The following is a 6,000-nucleotide window of genomic DNA, read 5'->3' as shown; positions in this document are numbered from 1 at the left end:
AGGTGTCAGGAGAGTAGATTCGGAGAGATTATAGAGACGCTCATAATATATCTTAAATAGAGCGTTAATGGAGGTCGGGTTATAGTGAAGGGAGCCATGGGAATTTTTAGAGCTGGGATGGCAGCTGGGATTAACTAGTAGAGTGTCTGCTTTATTGCTTTGTTCATAACATTTTTGATTAAGCCAATGCAGAGACCTTTCGTTTTTATTTGGTCAAAAGGGCATAAAGCAACGCTCTAGCTGATGTAAGCTGTTTAAACAAAAGTTGAGAGGGTGAAGTTTATGGGAGGATTCCAGACGGTTGACCTCTTCGTCAGGGATGTAATTTGTGATATACGTTGATTCCTAAAAAAGGCATAGATGATTATATGACCTCGGATGACAGTCTTATGTGCCTCCCATATCAATGGAGTACATGTAGTGTCTACAGCATTCAGAAAGAAATAATCTTTGAGGGCTCGGTTTATTTCTTCCTGAAATTGCGGGATCTTTAGAAGGGTGTTTGTTTAAGCACCAGGGTGGACGAGAACCCAGAATTTCTAAGAAGTTAAATGATGCGTTAATAATAGAATGGCCGGACCAAGGATTGGAGATTATAGAGTCATCGGAAATATGTTTGGAGGCCTGGGTGCAACAGAGAAGAAGATCTATCCTCGAGTAGGATTGCTGGGGTATTGAAAAAAAGGTGAAATCTTGAGACGTAGGGTTGAGAGTACGCCAGGTGCCTGACTCCTGGATGTGTTTGTACAAGGAGCGGGTGGGTGGACATGGGCATGAATTAGTAGGAGATGGAGTTTTTTCAAGGTCACAGCTGAGAACGGCATTGAAGTCCCACCATATGGTAGCCCAGTGACTTTTTGGGAGCTCCCGTCTCTTGGACCATCTGGTAAGACTATTCCCTGGACTTTTTACATAATTTCCAGTGGTCTTTTAGTGATGGGGACATAACACCAGCACTCCCTTAGAACAAACTGGACACTTGTTTTTATATTGAAATGGAATGTGTTTGATGTATTTTAATACCCTTGTGTAATCCCCTATACAATTTAGATTGGCAACATTATACATTGGATAAGCAGTGGGCTCTATGACAAAGATACCTAGATGTGCAGATTACATACATCACAGAAGTAAGCATTCAGCATTCACCTACGTTATAATGAAATCCATATATGTTTCGTCACTTCACTTTTATGCAAGAGAAAAAGCGAGCCACATTCTTGGTTGGATCGCACGTGGTGAACCTCTAAAGGAAAGAAGAGATCTCCCTCCCATAATAATACTGGGTTTTTCTCTAACGTCCTTGAGGATGCTGGGACTCCGTAAGGACCATGGGGAATAGACGGGCTCCGCAGGAGATAGGGCACTTTAAGAAAGCTTTGGACTCTGGGTGTGCACTGGCTCCTCCCTCTATGCCCCTCCTCCAGACCTCAGTTTTACACTGTGCCCAGAGCAAGATGGGTGCACTGCAGAGAGCTCTCCAGAGTTCTCTTTCTAGAAGCATTTTTGTTTGGATATTTTTTTTTCTTCTACCTTTTACTACTTTTTCACAGGGAGCACTGCTGGCAACAGGCTCCCTGCATCGAGGGACTGAGGAGAGAGGAGCAGACCTTCTTGTCAAAGATAGGCTCTGCTTCCTCGGCTACTGGACACCATTAGCTCCAGAGGGGGTGAACGCAGGTTCTTACTGGGCGTCCACCCCCGTAGCCGCGCCGCCGTTCTCCTCACAGAGCTAGAAGTACAGAAGACAGAAGTCGTCAGGCGGCAGAAGCCTTCAGCTTCACTGAGGTAACGCACAGCACTGCAGCTGTGCGTCAGTGCTCCCATACACCTCACATACTCCGGTCACTGTAAGGGTGCAGGGCGCAGGGGGGAGCGCCCTGGGCAGCAATATAAACCTCTGCATGGCAAAAAGACTGTATACATGTACAGGTGGGCTCTGTACATGTATATAAAAGAGCCCCCGCCATATTTTACTAAGTTTGAGCGGGACAGAAGCCCGCCGCCGAGGGGGCGGGGCTTCTCCCTCAGCACTCACCAGCGCCATTTTCTCTCCACAGCGCTGCTGAGAGGAAGCTCCCCAGACTATCCCCTGCTTACACACGGTGAAAGGGTGCTTAAAAGAGAGGGGGGGGGGGCACATAATTGGCGGTTTACATATTATACAGCGCTGCTGGGGGAAAACATTTTGTGTTGGTCTCCAGGGTTATTGCGCTGGGGTGTGTGCTGGCATACTCTCTCTCTGTCTCTCCAAAGGGCCTTGACAGGGATACTGTCTTCAGGAAAGGGGTTCCCTGTGTGTGTGTGAAGTGTGTCGGTACGCGTGTGTCGACATGTTTGACGAGGAAGGCTCGCTTAATGTGGAGGGGGAGTGCTTGAATGTCAGGTCGCCGTCGGCAACGCTGACACCGGAATGGGTGGATATGCTGAATGTCTTGAATGCAAATGTCAATCTATTGCATAAAAGATTAGACAAGGCAGAAGCTAGGGATCAGTCAGGTAGCCAGTCCATGCCTGTCCCTGGGGCGCCAGGTCCTTCGGGGTCACAGAAGCGCACCATATCCCAGATCGATGACACAGATACCGACACAGATACTGACTCTAGTGTCGACTATGAAGATGCAAAATTACAGCCGAAGGTGGCTAAGGGTATACGGTACATGATTATTGCCATTAAAGAGGTTTTGCATATTACTGAGGAACCCCCTGTCCCTGACACGAGGGTACACATGTATAAAGGGAAAAAGCCTGAAGTCACTTTTCCATCCTCATTTGAATTAAGTGACTTGTGCGAAAAGGCTTGGGAATCTCCGGATAGGAGACCACAAGTTCCCAAAAGGATTCTCATGGCGTATCCTTTTCCACAAACTGATAGGATACGCTGGGAATCTTCGCCAAAAGTTGACAAGGCGCTGACACGTTTGTCCAAAAAGGTGGCACTGCCTTCTCAGGAAACGGCTTCCCTCAAGGAACCTGCTGATCGCAGGCAGGAAATTACCTTAAAGCACATTTACAATCATTCCGGTACTATTGCTCGACCGGCTATGGCATCGGCCTGGGTTTGTAGTGCGGTTGTGGCATGGGCAGATTCCTTATCTACGGAAATTGACACCTGAGATAGGGACGCCATTCAAATGACCATAGAGCATATCAGAGATGCTGCCTTGTATATGAGGGATGCTCAGAGAGACATTTGTTTATTAAGCTCCAGAATAAATGCTATGCCTATTTCTGCTAGGCGGCGATTCAAAGCGGCATATGGAGTCCTTGCCTTACAAAGGGGTGGAGTTGTTTGGAGACGGCCTCTCGGATCTTGTCTCTACGGCTACGGCTGGTAAGTCAAATTTCTTACCTTATGTCCCCCCGCAGCATACAAAAAAGGCACCTCATTATCAAATGCAGTCCTTTCGTTCCAATAAAAACAAGAAGGTACGTGGATCATCCTTTGTTGCCAGAGGGAAAGGCAGGGGAAAAAAGCTGCACACAGCTAGTTCCCAAGAGCAGAAGTCCTCACCTGCGTCTGCAAAGTCCACCGCATGACGCTGGGGCTTTCCGAGGGGAGGCAGATCTGGTGGGGGCTCGTCTTCGGTTTTTCAGCCACATCTGGGTTCACTCGCAGGTGGATCCCTGGGCATTAGAGATTGTTTCTCAGGGATACAGGCTGGAATTCGAAGACTTGCCTCCTCGCCGATTTTTCAAATCGGCTCTGCCGGCTTCCCCGTCAGAGAGGGAGCTAGTGTTGGCAGCAATCCAAAAATGGTATATTCAACAGGTGATTGTCACAGTTCCTTATCTCCAGCAAGGAGAGGGATATTACTAAACCCTGTTTGTGGTCCCGAAACCGGACGGTTCGGTCAGACCCATTTTAAACCTGAAATCTCTGAACCTGTACTTGAAGAGGTTCAAGTTCAAAATGGAATCACTCAGGGCGGTCATCGCCAGCCTGGAGGGGGGGGATTGGATGGTGTCCCTGGACATAAAGGATGCTTACCTTCATGTTCCGATATTCCCCCCGCATCAGGCGTTCCTGAGATTTGCAGTGCAGGACTGACACTACCAATTTCAGACGTTGCCGTTTGGGCTTTCCACGGCCCCGAGAATTTTCACCAAGGTAATGGCGGAAATGATGGTGCTCCTGCGCAGGCAGGGGGTCACAATTATCCCATACTTGGACGATCTCCTCATAAAGGCGAGATCTCGGGAGAGGTTGCTGGACAGCGTGTCTCTGTCCATGAAGATGTTGCAGATACACGGCCGGATTCTCAATATACCGAAGTCCCAGCTAGTCCCTACAACGCGTCTGACCTTTTTGGGGCTGATTCTAGACACAGACCAGAAAAAGGTTTTTCTTCCGATCGAAAAGGTTCAGGAACTCATAGCCATGGTCAGGAACCTATTAAAACCAAAAAAGGTTTCAGTGCATCATTGCACGCGGGTCCTGGGGAAGATGGTGGCTTCCTACGAGGCCATCCCTTTCGGCAGGTTCCATGCGAGGACTTTTCAATGGGACCTCTTGGACAAGTGGTCCGGGTCCCATTTACAAATGCATCAAAGGATCACCCTGTCTCCCAGGACCAGGGTATCTCTCCTGTGGTGGCTGAACAGTGCTCACCTACTAGAAGGTCGCAGGTTCGGCATTCAGGACTGGGTCCTGGTGACCACGGACGCAAGCCTCCGAGGCTGGGGAGCAGTGACACTGGGAAGAAATTTCCAAGGTCTCTGGTCAAGCCTAGAGTCTTGTCTCCACATCAACGTCCTGGAGTTGAGGGCCATATTCAACGCCCTGCGTCAAGCGGAGGAATTGCTTCGGAGAAAACCGGTTCTGATTCAGTCAGACAATGTCACGGCAGTGGCTCATATAAACCGCCAAGGCGGAACAAGAAGCAGAATGGCCATGGCAGAAGCGACCAGGATTCTACGCTGGGCGGAAGGCCATGTAAGCGCGCTGTCAGCGGTGTTCATCCCGGGGGTGGACAACCTCGAGGCGGACTTCCTCAGCAGGCACGACCTGCATCCGGGAGAGTGGGGACTTCATCAAGAAGTCTTCGCACAGATCACGGATCGTTGGGGACTGCCTCAAATCGACATGATGGCATCCTGTCTCAACAAAAAGCTAAAGCGGTATTGCGCCAGGTCAAGGGACCCTCAGGCGGTAGCGGTAGACGCTCTGGTGACACCTTGGGTGTTCAGATCGGTCTATGTGTTTCCTCCTCTTCCTCTTATACCCAAGGTGTTGAGAATAATACGAAGAAGCAGGGTCAGAACAATACTCATTGTTCCGGATTGGCCACGGAGGACTTGGTATCCGGAGCTGCAAGAGTTGCTCGCAGGGGATCCGTGGCCTCTTCCTCTAAGGCAGGACCTGCTGCGGCAGGGGCCCTGTCTGTTCCAAGACTTACCGTGGCTGCGTTTGACGGCATGGCGGTTGAACGCCGGATCCTAGCAGAAAAAGGGATTCCGGAGGAAGTCATTCCTACCCTGATCAAGGCTAGGAAAGATGTGACGTTAAAACATTATCACCGTATATGGCGGAAATATGTTTCTTGGTGTGAGGCCAGAGCTGCTCCTACGGAGGAGTTCCATTTGGGCCGTCTACTTCACTTCCTCCAAACAGGAGTGACTTTGGGCCTAAAATTAGGGTCCATAAAGGTCCAGATTTCGGCCTTATCCATTTTCTTTCAAAGAGAATTGGCCTCTATTCCTGAAGTACAGACCTTTGTGAAGGGAGTTCTGCATATTCAGCCTCCCTTTGTGCCTCCGGTGGCGCCTTGGGATCTTAACGTGGTGTTACGTTTCCTCAAGTCACCTTGGTTTGAACCACTCAAAACTGTGGAGTTGAAATACCTCACGTGGAATGTGGTCATGTTGTTGGCGTTAGCTTCGGCAAGACGTGTTTCCGAATTGGCGGCTTTATCACATAAAAGCCCATACTTGGTTTTTCACGTGGATAGGGCGGAGTTGAGGACTCGCCCTCACTTTCTGCCAAAAGTGGTCTCATCT

The sequence above is a fragment of the Pseudophryne corroboree genome, chromosome 3 (genome assembly GCF_028390025.1).
Source record: "Pseudophryne corroboree isolate aPseCor3 chromosome 3, aPseCor3.hap2, whole genome shotgun sequence".
Taxonomy (NCBI): Eukaryota; Metazoa; Chordata; class Amphibia; order Anura; family Myobatrachidae; genus Pseudophryne; species Pseudophryne corroboree.
This window is presented reverse-complemented; position numbering follows the sequence as displayed.